The 16,543-nt window shown below is 36.3% G+C and overlaps 1 protein-coding gene across 4 annotated transcripts in view; it reads left to right on the forward strand.

The window, feature by feature from the left end:
• Positions 1 to 16,543, forward strand: part of IPCEF1 (interaction protein for cytohesin exchange factors 1) — a 208,873-nt gene that overhangs the window by 59,601 nt on the left and 132,729 nt on the right. For all 4 annotated transcript variants that reach the window (XM_027769832.1, XM_006139988.3, XM_027769838.1 and 1 more), the window contains exon 3: positions 1,006 to 1,049. The gene's annotated coding sequence lies outside the window, so the exon portion shown is untranslated. The remainder of the gene's footprint in view (positions 1 to 1,005; positions 1,050 to 16,543) is intronic.

The following is a 16,543-nucleotide window of genomic DNA, read 5'->3' on the forward strand; positions in this document are numbered from 1 at the left end:
TAATTTGGGAATTGAAGTTAAGATATCTCTAGCTGTTCATTGTTAACTATTCCTACAACTTTTTGTAGTTATAAATATTTTTTAAAATAAAAGCTGGAAAAAAATTTAAAAGTTAGAAAACCAAATTCTCAAATCAATTCAGTTATTAAAAAATAGACCTTGCAATATGTGTTTTGTAGGTCATGTTTCTTATTTTACTGAGAGGTACAAATAGATAAGTTAAAAAATCTGTTTTTTAAAAAACGTACATTTTAAGGTAATAAGTGGGATTATTATTACTAGTTTAAAATATTTTCCCACTGGTAAGATTCTAGAAAAACAGACATAAATTCTGAATCTTCATGCATAGCTTTCAGGCTACTTCAAAGTACTACTTGGGGGATATTAAAAGGGTAAAGACATTCTTTTAACTTTATCTGTTAGAAAAATATTTAATTCGGGATATCTGAGTTAATAATTTCACAATGATTTGTTAGCCAAGTCTTCTTTCTTATGAGATAGAACTTCTGTCTTATTTTTTGGAAGAGATGCTGGATAGTTATGATACTTGTCTTAGTCCATTACTGTTTTGCTAAACAAATATCTTGAGACTGAGAGATTTATAAGAAATAGAGGTTTATTTGGCTTATGATTCTGGTGGTTGGAAAGTCCAACGTCATGGTGCTGACATCACAGCATGACAGAGAAAAGCAGAAAGGTTGGCAGGGCTGTTGGAGAGAGAGAGAGAGAGAGAGAGAGCTGTGTGTGGCCATCTTACTTTTGCGACAAACAACTCTCATGGAAAATGAACTGTTTTCGTGATCATGAGAACTCACTTTCTGCCACAAGTTGACATTAATCTACTCAAAAGGGTGGTGCCCCTTGATACAAATACCACTCTGTAGTCCCCATCTTACTATATTGACATCTCTTGTGGCAGTTGATGTGGTAGGATTTTAATTTTTTCTAGTCACTGAGTCAAGGTATAAATATAATGAAACCATTTCTTGTCTTTTTCTTGTATAGGTCAGAGGCAATCAAACAGAATCGAGGAAGTTCATAAATTTTTGGTATGTAATTAAACACATTTTGAAACCAGTTCTTTCTCTTAGTGATATTTGTGACCTCAAGGACCTGTGGTCCACTTTGTTCTAACTTATGAATCCAAATAGAACAGCCTAAATATGCTTGTCTCTATGCTAGCATTTATGCAGAGAAAGTTAATAGTAATGAAAAATTACTAGCTGTATCTGGACCTCCTGATTATCTATGAAAATGAATTTTTGGTGTTCATTGTTTTTCAGTGGGAGAGTTGTTTAGTAAACCAATTATTTATTTATGAATTGATCTATCTTGCCTCACTCAGGGTGAAGAACATGCCATAGCTATCAATGTACCATAGATCTATGAATTATGTGAAGCCCTTTTTTTAATTTTTATTTTTTTAATTTGTCAGAGGGCACATGCATTCACCAGAGAGAGAAAAAAGGAAAACGAGAACCCCTTTCTACACTCCCAATAGGAATAGGTCACCTAGTAACCTCTCTTCATCTGTCTCTCCATCCTGTCAGGATTTTGGGCACATATGCACACATGCTCAGTGTGTTTCTCAAGTCACTGAGTTTGGGATTCTAACAGTACAGTTGAGTATGTGGGACCCAGCTCACATAAGCACCAGGCCACAGGCTGGCCCAAGAATCTATTTTATAAGCAGCTGTATAGTTAGATGCCCAAATTGAATGCTCTAGATATGGGGCATTTATGGATCTAAATTTGTTTGTAATTAAAGGAAAATATTTATATTTAATAATTATAATGTAATAATTTAAACAATGTTAAGATATTTCTGCCTCTAAAATTTATCCTTAATGATCCAGCAAGACTAGAGTTCTGTGGGTATGCAATTCTTATTATTTGTTTAATTTTCTATTAAAAAATGAATTTAAAAGAATTATATATCTTAGCTCCTCACTGGGACATCTATTCTTTTATTTAAATTTCTTTTCTTTCCTTTTTTTCCCCCTAATGATAAAACAGTTCTTAACTTTCTGGGAAATTGAAAGGAAGCATTCTTTTCACAGTTGTTTGTGAAGGAAACTTCTTTTGTGTTTTGTGACTCTATGGTTATAAATGATATTGTGGTAATTTTTCAGAAAGCGTTATTATACTAATTTAAATGCTCTTATTTTACTATGAGTCATAATAATAATAATAATAATAATAATAATAAATAACAATGACAACTATTCTCCCTAGTACATATTCTACCACTTTGAATTACATTGCAGCTGCTTTTAAAATGCTGTTACTCATGATACAGTAATCACTATGTTGTTTGGTGACCACTGTTCTTTCCTTTTTCCATCTATAGTTTCTTTTTTTTATATAATTTATTCATTTATTTCCATTTGTTATTGTTAGTTTCTTTTTTTTTACTTGACGAGAGAGAGAGAGAGATAGAGAGATAGAGATAGAGAGAGAGAGAGAGAGAGAGAGAGAGAGAAAGGGAAAGTGAGAAAGCAAGCCACCAGGTCTGGGACTCGAACCATGGTTGGCCATGTGGGAATCCAGCGCCCTTATCCATCACACCACCTGCTGGTCCCTCCATCTGTAGTTTCTAAAACCCATTGTCCTGGCTGCCAAATTCACTGACATAAGAATTGAGTTTGGTGCTTACCCTAGCTATTCTTCAAAGACATACATTTCTATTGTTTCAACATTTGTACAAAAGATACAATTATTGATGAGGTCATCTTCTATGGTAAGAATGCTTAATTTACCATAAAACATGATGTTTTATTGAGTTTAAGTAATACTTTTCATAATCATGCTTTTCATTGATGTTTACAAAACTGGTTACCCTAAGGTATTGACAAAAATGGGTAATTTCACTATCTTTAAAAGTTGTCAAGTACTTTTTCTAGAAAACTCTTCTAACTCTCAGATTAAGGGCCTCCCCTTCATGAAAGATACCTAGTAAGAGCCTGGCTCATTACCAGAAAAAGGTGTGATACAAGAGAACTTTGTATTATTAGAAGATTGGATTAGATGAGTGCTATATAGCCTCTTGCAATGCAGAATTTTATGTTTTGTATGTCAGATGATACCCAGCTCAGCCACTAAAGGCCAGATTTGATATTTTAACCTTGCTAAGTATTATGGAAACTCATTCCTTGAACAAAGTCAGAGACCTTAGAATAAGAATGTAAGGGCAGGGTCTGACTTCAGATGACTTGGGTTTGAATCTCGCTTCTACCACACTTACTGGCTACGTGGCTTGGCATGCTACTTACCTTCTATGTTTCTCACTGACATGGAGACAGTAATAGCATTTCCTAAAGTGGGTGCAAGGATTAATGAGTTAGTAGGATATGTTTTAATATAGCTTTTAGGACAAAACCTGGTATATAATTAGGTACTTAGAAAATGTTAGTTATGACAGTGATAAATTATAGTATTACCTTTTGAAAAAATTATTTGCCAGGAGGTGTGTGTGATCACCAGAGAGACATAGAGGAGAAAGTACTCCCTCATGGGGTGTGGTCATGGCACAATCTCTTCTCCATTCATCCTGTTGGAATTTTGGTCACACGTACACATGCACCTGGTGTTTTTAAGCAGTTGGGGCTGATGTTTGAAGTGCGGTTGGCCATGTAGGATCTGGATCCCTTAAACACTAGGCTATGGGACCTGCCCTGATGTTATCAGCCAACTCGTCTGTGTCTCTTGGAGATTTTTATACCTTTGGTATTTATTTTTCAAATTTCGTGTCCTTAGAGTGCATCCCACAATGACTTCTTTGACTTCCTAACAACTTAATTCATTTCTTTGGGTGTCCTTACACCTACTGTGTTGGTTCCACCAGAAGTCAACATGAAGGCAAAACTCAGACTCTTCACTGCTTTCTATGTAAACCAATACTGGGGTTAAGTGGTGGGGGTCACTTCTATGACACTGCTTTTTCCCCATCTTCTGGACTCTACTATCTTCCTATCATTTTCCTTAAGGGAGTTCTTTCTTACTTTCTTTCTTTCTTTCTTCCTTTCTTTCTTTCTTTCTTTCTTTCTTTCTTTCTTTCTTTCTTTCTTTCTTTCTTTCTTTCTTTCTTTCTTTCTTTTTCACCTTAAGGAGCATGTATTTGCTGGAGAAAGACTGAGAGAGAGGTAAAGTGAGAAACACCCTTTGGGGGCATGGTCATGTCGCAATTGGTTCTACTCTAGAGATTTTGAGTATGCATGAACATGTGCCCGGCATGATTCTCAAGCTGCCAGGTCCAGGACTCAAACCATGATCTGCTATGTGATAATCCAGCACCCTAATCAACACATCACCTGCTGGCCTGGTCCGTACTTTCTGCACACATTCACACCCTTCTGGATCTCATGTTTTGTGACAAAGCGACTTGTTATAGTATTTTTCTGGTAAAGCCAGTTGCTTACATAAGAGAACCAGCTATTAGGTTGTCCTCCAATGTGATGCAAAAACATAGTAACAGTTTTCATCTTTACTACTGCCATGAAGCTCTCATGAAAGAATAGTGCTCATCTAGTCACTGATGGCTCTTAGTCCTAGTTTATGCAGCAGGAGCAAAGAGTTCATATTTAGTTTTCCACCCACATGCCTACATTTCTGGCCCTGTGACTATTTTGAGTTCTTCACAGTATTTTTAAGTATAGAATGTTTGTCTAATTATTTTAACATATTCCTAAGACTGAATTTTGTGAAGTTTTATGTGAATGCATTTTGAACGCAAGGTTATAATTTTCCTATGCCTTTGAAAAGTTATGTTCTGAGACCTGCTTCATTCTGATTTATGTTACTGAGTGATTCAGGGTGCCAATGAACTTTTCCAGAGCAAAAATGTATGGGGCCAAGTTTCATACCTCTCATAGAGGGATGACTTGGACTCCAAGGATTTCTTGGCTTATTTAAAAATAGCTGTGTGTTAAAATCTTGTGTGTTGGCAATGAAGAAATAAATGACCACATATGTTTTCTTCTTGAACACTTGTAATTTTTTTTTTTTTTGCACAAAACATAGCAATGTGAACAGAAATGGGGAGAGTAGGTTAACATCTGAGCTATAATTTTATTTGGATTAATAATATTTGTGTTTTCTTACATTTTGGTTCAAAAATACAAGCATAACTTTCTAAGGGGGAGAATACAACTTTTAGGTTATTCACACAAATTAGTAGGACATGTTCCCAGAAAAATTTCTGCATTTATTGTTTGTAGAATGTAAGGAAAACCGGGAGAGAAGAAATATGGTTATTCAGGGAGCAAAAGGTTTTGTTGTTGTTGTTGTTGTTGCCAGACATTTTCATTTTCCTTTGGTTGATCATCCTCAGTAGAGTAGCAATGTCTTTCCTAATAAAACACTTTTTTAACTAAAGTGTTTAAAAAAGAGGATAACTACCTTGGGTTTATGTCAGCTTACTTTACATAGAAAAAAGTTAAACAGAGCTTAAAGAAATTTAGAAACAACTTGCTAATAATGAGTAAGGTATAGGAACTCTGCTAGCATAGGCTAGGACCTGCTGAAATTAACCCTGAAATCTCAATGGCTTAGCACAACCAACTTGTATTCTTATTCATGTCCTATGTTTAGTGCTGGTTGATGAGGAGAAGCCTCTTCTATTCCACATGGTCACTCAGGGATGTCGGTTGTGGGAAGCGCCACCATCTGTGGTATTGCCATCTGTGGCACCACCGTATCAATAGGTGGTTTCAGGGTTTTCCATGACAGGGAAGGGCAGAGTGGAACTCTCATGTTCTTTTCTAGACTGGAAGTGATGCATAGCACCTCTACCTAGATTTCATTGGCCAGAGCTAGTCCCAGGGCCTCTTCTAATAGCATGGGGCAGGGAAGTCATGAGGACCTAGGGAGCAAAGGAGGACTAAACTTAGAAAGCGCCAGTTATTTCTTTTTTTTCTGAAATGTGCTGCAAAATTTTCGTGTTCAGTGTCTCTATACAATAACTTTACTTCTCAAATCAGTCATAATTCATTAGGTTTTATGATATATTGATAGATAAAACATTTTAAAATTAATCTCACAATTTTACTTACTTGTTAGGTAGGAAAAAGTAAAACAATGATTATCAAGAAGGAATTAGTGAAGGTATAGATACATTCAACGATGGAAAAAATACTTAATAATGTTTTGGTCCTTAGATATTTCTATGTATGTCCATATGGTTTGATTATATTATTCATTGTAGTTTATTTTTATCTTCAGTAAACCCATAACTAGAAACTAAATGTAACTCCAAATATAGGAAAAATTGATTCCAAAATCAATTCAAGAAATATCAAACTAGGGATACAAAATTATCCTTGAAATGGTTTCAATAGATTGACTCCAATTTATTTTGTATGTTTTTGTTTTTGTATTTTGTCATTACATGCTCAGCTTCTTTTGAATCTGAATTTCATGTTCCTTTTCTCTTGTAGCTCAGATTTCTTAAATTTATTTCTTTAGTTTATTGGATTATTTTATTAAGAAATATTTTCATAGATGGTGCATGAGAAATAAACATTTAAAAATGCCTTTATTTTGCCCTCCTGTTTGACTGTGTTTGATTTGATTTAGAATTCAACCCACTTGAAACTTTGAAGATATTGCCAGTGTCTTTCAGTATCCCATGTTGCACATGGAAAATCTGATGCCATACTTGCTTTTGCTTTCGGTAGATAGTATCTTTTTTATCCTGTCCGTAAACTTCAAGAGTTCTCTATAATCATTGAGATTCTGAAATTTCCCAAAAAATACTCAGGTGCAAAATATATCTTGTTGAGATTTTATGGCATGAGATTTCTTTTTCCCCCCTCTCTCTCTGAGCTCTGCTTCCTGTTGGCTTGATTTCATTTTCTTTCTGTTCTTTCCATCAGGCAATCAAGATAATTACTGCTAACTTCAGGTTTGCATTACACTCACAGCTGAAAACCCAGAAACAAAAGGATAAGTCTTTTCCCCAATATTTCAGGCAGAATTTCCTGATATACTTGTCTTGGTTCAAATACTCTTTTTTTGAATAGGCCACTGTGGCAAAAGGGTTAAGTACTTTGATTCATCTATATGCCATTTCTACTGCTGTTGATGGTTGAGGGGTTTTACACCTCAGACCAGGGACTCTAAGTAGGTCCAACCCCTCGCCACTTAGTAAAACAGGCAAAATTGTTGATCAAAAAAGAAAGAATTTATTATAGTGTGACCACACTAGGAAGGCATGTAAGAATATCTTCGACTGGTCAGTCAAGTTACAGATGCTTTTATAAGGGAAGGGAGATGCTATGGGGTTAAGAACTGTCTATAGATCAGGTAAGTTCTTAGTGGGGGACACAATCAACTATTCATCTATGAGACAAAAAATTCTTTAGTTGTGACTGGGGCAGAACATCCTTCATTGTTTCAAGCTCCAGGTCGGCCATTTGTTTCCTTGGAGTTTATACAAAACATTTCAAAGGAGAAAAACAGCTTTTGAATTAGAAATATGAAATCAGTCTGCCTAAGGTAGGCCCCGTTACAATTCCCCATTGTCAACATTTCCATTTCATTTCTCTGTAAGGGAGTGACATCCTCTTTTCTGTAGCTCGTTCCTACTGAATTAGGGTGCTGTTGGTATTTTGGAATGAAAGGCCTTGACATGATGGAGGATATTGCCTTTGCCTATTTTTTAGAAGAAGGAGAAATTAATGGCAATTCTTCTGACAAAATCCACAATACTAATAGAGGGACAACTTTGGTCAGCTGGTCCAAAGACATTATCATCTTCAATGGCTTATTACAGTAGCCTCTTCACCGGTTTCTGGATTTATATCTTTCCCCCTGTTGGTCTGCTCTCAAGGCTGGTGCCAAAAATGTTAACATGGTTGTCCTATCAGAACCTGGAAAAGCTTGCCTATTGTACTTCCAAGAAAGCTGGTCTTCAACAAACACTTAAGATCTGCATGATCTGGTTTCCCATATCCCCACCCCATCTCGTAATCTCCTGTCAGTCACACAGCATCAGTCATTTTGGTCATTTTGCTGTGCCTTACCCATGCCAGGTATACTCTAATCCCAATTTAGGGCCTTTGCCTTCAATATACCCTAGATCTGGATTTATCTACCCTTGGGAATCCATAGGTTATTTCCTCACTTCTTTCAAGGTTTTACTCAAATGTCACCTTTTGGTGATCCTGTTCCTACTTACCTATTTAAAATTCCAAACTTTGGCCCAGCTGTGGTGGCACAGCAGTGGTGCAGTGTTCTGCAATGCTGGAAACATGGAAGATCAGAGTTCTGTTTACAGGTCAATTTGTACATGATGGGTGTGCGTGCACTGCTGGCCGGTTGGGGAGGGCTGGGAGCTGAGGGCAGGGGGAAGGATTATGACATGAGACCTTATTGAGAGCACTTGTCTCTGAGTAATAAATAACTTTAAAAAATAAAATTACAACTCTTTAAAATACTCTATTTTATTTTTCTCTATTTTTCTCCATCTAATATACCATTTATTTTACTTATTTGCCTTATTATTTGTCTGTCTCTATGAAATATAAACTCCACAGGGGTGAGAAGTTTTAGCTGTTGGGTTCAATACTGTATAGTCAAATCCTAAACTGTGCCTGGCATATAATCAGCCAATATGTATTTGGTGAATGAATGAACAAAGGAATGATTGACTAACCTAAGTCCTATGCTTACTCCTGTATTTGTAAGGTGGGGCCTGTGATTGACAGTACTACAAGGAGGGGAAGAGGTAGTTCTTCAAAGTAAAAGGAGCTGTTCAGATAAAAATGAAAAAAAGAGCAAATAAAAAACTCTTTTAGTGAGCCTTAAGAAAGAGGGTCCATTGTTTGAAACGATGGGGTTAGTAGGAGGAAGAGAGCTCTGAAACCTAACAATAATTTTTCTACTGTTTGATTTTTGAATTGTCAGTGTACATAATTGCCTTTCTATATGATAAGGGTGTTTAAGTGTTAGGTAATTTTGTCTGGAAAAATTATGGGATAAGTAATTTTCTCTGAGTTCTTAAATAATTTGTTTTTAATTTCAATTACATTTTTGATTTCACTAATATATGAAAAAGTAAATTAGACTTTTATAAAGAAGTTTTTTTTTAAGAAGCAGAGTTGCAAGATGATTACCAATCAATGTCTCTATATTGTTAGATTTCTCAACTATTTACCTGCATTTGAATGAAAACTTTTAATTTATCAATCTTAGGCTGAATAATTGGCAGGTTAAGAGGTATAACTTGGAAGATTTTATTTGTATCTACTACCCCCCACCTCCATCATTCTTGCTTGAGTTCTGTTTTATAACATTTTTTGTCAGTTTTGTTTATTCTCTCAAAAAGTCAGTTTTCTGAGCCAACTGATGGTGTTGTGGTTACATTGCTGGACTCCCACGGTTTGAGTCCCAGACCTCATGGCTTGAAAATCACACTATGTGTATTTTTTGTGTGTGTGCCCAATATCCCAAGAGGACAGGGGAAGAGAAGAGACTGTGTCATGGCCATCCTCCCTGGGGGATGATTTCTCACTTTCCCCCTCACTGTCTCTGTTTCTCTCTGTCTAGCAAGCACATACACCCTATGACAAAACCTCTAAAAAAAAGTCAGCTTTTTGTTTCATTTATTTCTTTATATTGTCCTTTTATTCTCTATTTCATTTATATCCACTCTCATCATTACTATTTCTTCTGGTATTCTTGGTTTTGTTGTTGCTTTGGTTCTCTAATTCCTTTAGTTGTGATGTTAGGTTATTTGCCACCTTTTTTTCCTTCCTTCCTTCCTTTCTTTCTTTCTTTCTTTCTTTCTTTCTTTCTTTCTTTCTTTCTTTCTTTCTTTCTTTTTCTTTCTTTCTTAAATTTTCTTGTGAGTACTAATGGCTGTGAACTTCCCTCTATAACTGCCTTTGTTTTGTTCCAAAGATTACGGAGAGTGGTATATTCATTATCATTGGTTTCAATTAATCTTTTGATTTCAGTTTTCCTTTCCTCAGTAGTTTGGAAGTCATTCTGGAGTAGGTTGCTTAATTTCCATGTCTTTGTGTATTTTTGAGGTTTTTTTCTGTGGCTGATTGCAAGTTTAATTCCATTGCGGTCAGAGAAAATGCTGAATATAGTTTCTATACTTTTAAACTTGTGGAGGCTTGTTCTGTTCCCTCATATGTGGTCAGTCTTTGGAAATATTCCATGTGGTAATGAGAAAAAAGTACATTTTGTAGTTTCTGGGTGCAATGTCTATATACGTCTGACAGGTCACTTTGGTTTATGGTTTCAATTAGCTCTTGTGTCTGCTTATTTTTTCTCTAGGTGACCTGTCCAGTGGTGGCAATGAGGTGTTGAAATCCCCAACAATTAGTAGTTGCAGTCTATATCTTCCTTTAGATCTTTCAGTCTTTCTTTCCCATATTTGGTGCCTTGATATTGAGAGTGTAAATATTTATAATTGTTATATTTCCTTGGTTAATTAATCCTTTTAGAACTATGCATTGTCCTTCTTTGTCCTTTTGTATCTTAATGTCTGTTTTGTCTGATATCAGTATCATAACTCCTGCCTTTTTTAAATCTTCATATGCATAAAATGACTTTTTCTAGCCCTTCACTGTCTGTCAATGTATTTCTTTGTCAATGAGATGTGTTCCTTGCAAGCAACATATAGAGGATTTCTGTTTTTTGTTTTTAATCCATTGAGCTAATCTGTGTTTTTATTTAGGGAATTTAATCCATTATTATTGCTATGTGCAGACTTATTTTTGTCATCTTGTTACTTTTTTTTTAAAGTTGTTTTGTGCTTTCTTACTTCTATTTATGTCCCTTTAGTTTTCCAGGTGTAGTAGTCCCTTAAATATTTTCTAAAGAGCTCGTCTACTAGTTTTGATGAGTTTTTTAAACTTTTGTTTATCTGAGAATAATTTTATTTCTCCTTCTCATTTGAAGTATAATCTTGATAGTATTCTTGGTGAAAATTGTTTTTCTTTCAGAATTTTAAATATGTCTTCCCATTTTTTTCTCACCTGCATTGTTTCAGTTGGAAGGTCTGATGTTAACCTAATAGGGTAAACTTTCTAAATAATTTAGCATTTATTTATTTATTTATTTACCATTTTGGCCATAATATGTCTTGGAGAGGATCTTATGTTAAATCTATGTGGTGATTTCTGTATTTCCTGGATTTGGATATCTGTAAGCTTTTCTAAATTTGAAAAGTTTCTAACTAATACATCATGAAAGGGATTTTCTATGCCTTTACCCATATATCTGTGTTATGGAAAACCCAATATGTGAATATTCTGTCTTTTAATGCTGTCTAGGATTTCCTGTATAGTCCTCATTTTTAATGATCATTTTTCCATTCTTGTTTGCCATGACTAAATTGGATGTTTTGTCTTGAATGTCAGAGATTCTGTTTTCTGCATGGTCTAATCTGCTGTTAATACTTACTATGATGCAGGAAGTTTTTATTTCCTGAATTGTACTCTTTATCTCCAGAATACAGTTTGTTTGACTCTTTTTCAAGGTGTCTATCTCTTTATGGAGTTTCTCCTTCAAGTCATGGAAAGATTTTTCTCATCTGCTAGAGTTGATTGTCAGTTTTCTCTTGCATCTCATTGAGTTTAATTATGACAAATATTCTACATTCTTTTTCTGATATTTCTGTAATTTCTTGTGTTTTATCCATCGTTGGTGAGAAATTGTTGTGTTTCTTTGGGGTGCAAGTATTTCCTAGTTTTCTCATATTCTTTGAGAGTTTCCTGAATTTTTAGGCATCTGGTGTTGTATTCACTTCTTGCTACATTTTTGGAGTAGTTTTCTGTAGCTCTGTGCTTGTGTACTTCCCTATGGTATGAATTAGTTCTGTACCAGTTTATTTTTGTGTGTGTGTGTGTGTGTGTGTGTGTGTGTGTGTGTCTGTGGCAGTGTGGTAGCCACTATGGGAATTTTAGGTTCAGATTTTCAGAGAGGAGTTTCCTTTTTCTGCTGGGGTGAGTATGGGGAGAGAATTCCTCCAGAGCTTCACTGTTTTCAGCTGTTTGGTTCCTGTATACACAAACCTCTCCTGTCCCGTGTAGCTGAAGGCTGAGCAGTGAAGGTAGAACATATGTGGTAGCATAAGTCAGCCTCTGCTCATATGCGCCAGGCCTGGTGGGGACTTTGCTGATCAGCTTAAGTCAGGTGGCCCTGCTTCTCTTTTGCTTCTGGATGGGTGGAGGTTAGGGCAGCATCAGGACTGGCCGGATGGCCCCCTATATCTTCTAACTCTTAGTCTGCAGAAACTGTGGTGGTAGTCTTGAAGGCTGAGGCAGCCTCTCCTCCCACGTTCCATGCTGGATGGGGAACTTTTGTTATCTTCTCAGTTCATGCAGTCTTCCTGTCTTTTTGCTCTGTCTAATTCTGAGACTATAGGAACTGGGGTGGTGGTCTTGAAGCAGTACTATGCTAATTTTTGACGATATACCATATGCACTGGGAAGGAATGTGCATTCTCTGTTTCTCCAGTGTACACTTTTATGTATCTAATAGTATAAATTTACACATTTGTGTCATTCACATCATCTACATCTATTTACTGTCTCTTTAATTATTGATCTCTGAGAGCTACAAGCTATAATCTTCACCTGTACTTGCCAAGTTATTTATTTCTCTCTCCAGTTCTGTGAGTTACAGTGACTTGATATGTCTTAAGGTAATATAGTTATATGTATATGAAGGTTATACTTTCTGGGTTTATTTTTTTAAGCAGTTCATAATATCTTTTCTTCTTTATTTTCTATACCACTTTTGGTCATGAGTTTTATATTTTCAGATATTAAAATGGTTGCTATGGCTTTCTTTTGGTTTGTGTTTGCCTGGGTGCATTTTCATTTTTAACTTTTTTAATCCTTTTGTTTTTTGTGCTTTCTCTTCTAGATAGCGCATTGTTCATTTTCACATTTTAAAATAGCTTTTATGTTGAAATATAGCATGCATACAGAGGAATTTATGAAATATGGTCAAAGAACTCAATGATTTATCATAAAACATAAACTTTTGCCGAATACTTGAATCAGTAAATAGAATATGAGTACTCTTGGGCTCCAAAATCCCTTCTGTGCCTCTTCTAATACATAATCCCTGATTTCTTTCTTTTTTTTTTTTTTTTGACAGTTTTTTGCTGTAGGGCATGTGTGCTTGCCAGAAAGACAGAGAGAGAGAGAGAGACAGAAAGCGAGAAATCACCCCCCAGAGAGATGGCCATGCCACAATCCCTTCTCCTCCATTCTCTTCCCGGGATCTTGGGCACACATGCATATGCACTTGGTGTGAATTTAAGCCACTGGGTCCAAGACTTGAACCATGGTTGACTACATGGGAGTCCAGTGACATAGCCATTAAGCCAACTTTTGATCCCCACATAATCCCTGATTTCCCCTCGGGTTTACCAGTCTTCTGCCATTTGTGATCAGTATGCACTTGTATTCCTTTCTAATTTTATGATCCAGTTATAGTTTTCTAAGCACGATCACTTAGTCTTGCCTTTTATTATTTTATATAAATGGGATCACATAGTTTATTTTGTGTGTAGCTGCTTTCTTTCAATGTTTTGTTAGTTTGGATATAAATTATTCTTTTCTTTTTATTACTTAAGCAGTCTGTTCTATGACTTTACAATGCTTTACCTATTTTCCTGTTGATGGTCATTTGGGTTATTGTTTTTAACATTTTGGATATAATTAAGAAACTTGCTAGAAACATTCTTGTACATGGTTCCAGTGTACATATACATGCATGTCTGAGACATGTTGATCTAAGAGTACAATTTATGAGTCATAGACTGCATGTGATCAACTTTAGCACATATTGCTTTAGAGTTTACTAAAATAGTTTCCCATATTTATACTCCCACTAGCAAGGTTTGAACTTTCACTGACTCTATAGGCTTGCTGACACTTGATATTATCAGACTGTTAAGATTTCACAGGACCAGCAAATGGCATAATGTTTATATTGCTGGACTTCCACAGGGTCGACTGCTATTCGAGTATCAGACCTGGTGGCTTAAACTCAGGCTGGGTGTGTGTGCACATTTGCCCAAAATCCTGGAGGAGAAGGGATTGTGGCATGAACACCCATCCCCCCAGGGAGTGATTTCTCACTTTCTTTTTCTTAGTCTCCTTCTGTCTTTCTGGTGAATGCACATATCCTATAGCAAAAATCTCTGAAAAACAAAGAAAGATTTCACTATTTTGGTGAGTGTTTGATTGGTTTTCTTGCAGTTTTACCTGGCATTTCCCTAACTGCTAATGAGATTAAGCACCTTTTCATATTATCAACCTACAAAGGAAGGCTGGGGCCAGTTCATGGCCCGGTGGTTAATGTGGCTGGATACCATATGGCTGACCACACTGCTCAAGTCCTAGACCCATTGGCTTAGGACCCAAACCCATGCCAGACATTTGTGTGTGTCTACCCAAAATCCCTAAAGGAGGAAGACATGGAAGAGAAGACATTCAGGTGTGACCGTGTCCTATGGGGGGTTGCTTTCTCAGTTTTCTTCTTTCTTTCTCTCTTTCTAGTGAGTGCATGTGTTCTACTGCAAAATTTAAACAAATATGAAAGACTGGACTTCTATATGATCTAGCAATACCACTGCTAGGCATAGGAAGAGAAGCAATATGCCATAAAGATATCTGCAATACAGCACTAGTCATGATAGCTAAGATATGCAATCAACCCACACGTCCATCATCAAACAAATGGATAAAGAAAACATGGTACACAGTCACACACAGACACACACAGACACACACTAGAATAGGATTCAGACTTACAAAGAATAAAATCCTGGGGAACCAGCAGTTAGCATAATAGCTATGTCGCTGGATTCCCACGTAGTTGACCGCGGTTCGCGTCCCGGACCTGGTGGCTTAGAACTCATGCTGGGCGCGTGTGCGTGCGTGCCCAAGATCCCGAGAAGAGAATGGAGGAGAAGGGATTGTGGCGTGACCATCCCCCCTGGGGGGGGGGATTTCTCGCTTTCTGTCTCTCTGTCTCTCTCTGTCTGGTGTGCGCACATGCCCTGTAGCGAAAAACTCTCAAAAAAAAAAAAATGAATGAAATCCTGTCACTCAAGGTAAAATGGGTAAGCCTGAAGAATACTATGTCAAATAAAATAAGCCAGGAACAGAAAGAATACTACATTTTAGCACTCATACATAGAAACTAAAACTAAAACTAAAACAAAACAAAACAAATCTCATAAAAGTAAAATTGAAAAATGGCTACTAGAGGCAGAGAAGAATTTTTGGAGGAGGAATACCGAGGGATGTTCAGTAACGGCAACACAATTGCAGACAGGTAAGAGGAACAATTTCTAGTGTTACAAAATACCCTAGGGTGAATATAGTTAGCAACAATTTACTGCAAATCTCAGAATAAGTAAAACGGAGGATTTTCAATGTTCTAACAGAAAATATTCACAACTGGTTGAGATGAGATGTACAGATTACCTTGATTTAATCAATGCAGATTGTGTTCTCATACTAAAATGTCAGCGTATCCCACAGATTTGTACGATTATTCTATGTTAATATAATATCCTTATAATCATATGTTAATTTCCTTATAACCATATGACAATAAAATTAACAGCAAAGAAAGGTACAATATCTTCAAATTAGTTAGCATTAAATACCATCACACCTATTTAGATTTTTTTAAGTGTCTTCCAATAACATTTTATAGATTTCTTCACAGAAATCTTATACATCGTTTATTGGATTACTTTTAATGCATTTGAATTTTATTTGCTGCTATCATAAAATCTTTGAAATTTATTTTCAAACTTCCTGGTGTATAGCAATGTTATTGATTTTAATATAGGGCTTTGTATCTAACAACCTTTCTCTGTCTCCTTTCTTTCTTTTTTTTTTTTTGAGAGGTTTTTGCTATAGGGCGCGTGCACTTGCCAGAAAGACAGAGAGAGACAGAGAGACAGAAAGTGAGAAATCACCCCCAGGGGGGATGTCCATGCTGCAATCCCTTCTCCTCTATTTTCCTCTCAGGATCTTGGGCACACATGCACAGGTGCCTGGTGTGAGTTTAAGCCACCGAGTCCGGGACTCAGACTGTGGTAAGTTACATGGGAGTCCAGCGACATAGCTATTACGCTAATTGCTAGTCTCTCTATGTCTCCTTCTTAAATTTATCATTCTTGTTTAGAATATTCCCCTATGTAAAATATAATTTGAAAATATTAACAGTCTTAAGTTTTTACTTTGTTAAATTTTTTTTTTTTCCTATTTGGCATGTGTGCTTGCCAGTGAGAGAAAGAGGGAGAGACATCTCTCCCTCAGGGAGGATGGCTCAGCCACACCTCTTCTCCTTCTTCCTCTTGGGATTTTGGGCACAGAAGCACACATGCTTAGAATGTTTTTCAAACCTCCTGGGTCTGGGACTTGAACTGCACAGTCAGCTGTGTGGGATTCAGCTACATTAACTACCATGCCATTGCCTGTCCTTCTTTTTTCCACTTTCAGTCATTGTAACTTGTACTATTTTTTCCAGTGCTTATGATACAATATACTGGTTT

The sequence above is a fragment of the Tupaia chinensis genome, unplaced genomic scaffold, assembly GCF_000334495.1.
Source record: "Tupaia chinensis unplaced genomic scaffold, TupChi_1.0 Scaffold000014_1, whole genome shotgun sequence".
NCBI classification, from domain to species: Eukaryota; Metazoa; Chordata; class Mammalia; order Scandentia; family Tupaiidae; genus Tupaia; species Tupaia belangeri.